General features: G+C 39.2%; 1 pseudogene; it reads left to right on the forward strand.

The window, feature by feature from the left end:
* Positions 1 to 1,417: 1,417 nt before the first annotated feature.
* Positions 1,418 to 1,533, forward strand: LOC111820310 (uncharacterized; annotated as a pseudogene).
* Positions 1,534 to 2,367: the final 834 nt, after the last annotated feature.

Genomic DNA, 2,367 nt, shown 5'->3' on the forward strand with positions numbered 1-2,367 from the left:
TCATTCAACTCATTAATTCCTCTACATGATATCAGCTTATCATTTTGACTGACATTGGCATTCAATTATTTGGACTATTTGTTATGGCAATGCCTATACATATCTTAAAGGAAGACATCAAGCCCTAAAATAGAAGTACCCAGAATGGAAAAAAAAAAAAAAAAAAAATCCACCAAAGATGGAGAGCTCAAACTCTTTGATGAGATGGTTTTGTATCCTGCAAACAAGTCATTTTCAGATGCACAAAATCAAGAGTTTAACCAAGTAGAAAAGAAGCAAACTTTCTGGCTGTTTAGCTCTGGTGCTTCATTCACCTTTCTTGTCATTTTGAAACTTTTCTTAAGTTTCCTGTGCCTCGGTTTCCTCATTTGTTACCTGAAAATTACAGTTTCAATAGTATTACAAATGCTGAGCCCCTAGCAAGGAAAAAACAAAAAAAGAATCAATCTATTTTGTCCTGGTTCTTTTCTTTGCAACTAATAGAATTTAGGAATATAATTGGCTAAGAAAAGAGAAAAATCCCTGTCCAGTTTATCCACCATTGATTTTGAGCACATTTCTTTTGGTTGGGACTTGGGAGAGAAGGGAAGGATGTGCACTAATGTTTTTTTTTTTAGAGATAAAACTATTTGATATATAAGAAGAAAAGTAGATTGAAGATGAAATGTGAAAGGCAATGGAAGGGTGACTTAGCCAAAATGTAACTTGTCTGGCTTGACTTGGTGACTGGAAACCACATTAAATATATTTATATGGGTTAGGGAGTAGAGTTATAACATTAGCCTTAATCAAATGAAAACAGTCGCTTGATGTAAATCCTCTTTAACCAGTTGCTGCTGAGTTGATTCCGACTAATGGCGACTCCATGTGTTTCCAAGTAGAACTGCCCTCCATAGAGTTTTCATGGCTGTAAATTTTGGAAGCAGATTGCCAGACCTTTCTTTTGAGGTGTCTCTGGAAAAACTGGAACCAGATGAGCATTTGACTCTTTGAACCACCCAGGGTCTCCTGAGTTTTCATTGATACACGTTAATTTTAATATACAGTAACTCATCAGAACTAGAAACCACTTGTCAGAGAACACAATTTCTTTCTACTATGTTAACCTTCTCCATCCTTTGACTCTCTTTTCACACATACTCAGAATCTCTGTGCTATAAAAAAAAGAAAAATCTTTGCTGCAAGATATTTTCTCCCTCAAGCTATTGTTCTATCCTCCACCCTCTTTCTCCCACTCTTTTGGTTTTATCACTCCTTCATTTCTTAATCACTTTTAATCTGGTTTCTGACTGAACAACTCTACTGAAATATAGTAATTAATATTCCCCTTTCTTTTAAAATCTCGCTTCTCTTGTTAATGCTTCATTCTCCCACATGCTCAGTAGCATTTGGCATTTTAAAGATACCTCTTCACTTGATCACTTCTCGGCCTTGTGGCTAAGATCAAGTGTAGTATCTGTTCTTATCAGTTTAAAGATACCTCTTCACTTAAAATTCATTTTTATCTTTACCTCTGTGGCCCATTTACCTCATACTTCTCTGGATAATCTTTCTATCTCTTTTGATGCTTCCTCCTTTCCTGCCCCTAAATATAGCATTTCCCAAGCCAGATTCGTATTCCCTTGACATTTGAAGGTTAGAGTTAACTTTTCCAAGACTGATTTCTTACAGACTGGTTTCTGCAATTCTCCATAGAAACTGGCTGCAAATGAGTGCGTGAAGTCATCAGTCTTGGTATAAGGCTGCAATGGAAGTTCAGGGCAATGATCTTGCTAGCTATAACCACGTGACATGAACCCTAGACCCTGAACATGCCAATGGAGGGGTTAGGACTCCCACAGCCATGAATACTGGAGTGCTAATACAGAATTCTACTAGTCTTACAGCAGTAATGTCAAGGCTTGGACCCTGGTTCTCTGATCACTCCAGGAGAGGGAGACCCTGCTGCTCTCTCAGCCAATGCATGATTAAATGCTAAGTTAGGTTTGGAGGCAAAGTTCTGTCGTATCACGCTGCTGTTAGATCTCAGTTCATGATCATGTGAGGGGAAGGCTGGCACCTCCCCAGTCAAGAAGCTTAGAAGCCTCCCAGCCCAAGGGCCAGGGCCCTGCTCCAGGATTTCAGTGTTCAGCCTGTTTAGACTTCTATGTGCTGTCATAGAATGCAAAAAATCCCAGAGGCCTGCACACCTGTTTTTGCTCTTGTTTCTGTGAGTTTTCTCCACTGATGCTCTTCCAGAAGGTGGGTGTGTATGTGCTTCCTGATACTTCATCTTTGCTTGATCCACAGCATTCTTTTTCTCAAGGAATTCGTCTAGTCTCATGACTTTGCTCTGCTTACTCTGTGTTCCTCAAGGGCAGAGAGGAT

This window comes from Trichechus manatus, unplaced genomic scaffold (assembly GCF_000243295.1).
Source record: "Trichechus manatus latirostris isolate Lorelei unplaced genomic scaffold, TriManLat1.0 scaffold00033, whole genome shotgun sequence".
In the NCBI taxonomy this organism is placed as follows: domain Eukaryota; kingdom Metazoa; phylum Chordata; class Mammalia; order Sirenia; family Trichechidae; genus Trichechus; species Trichechus manatus.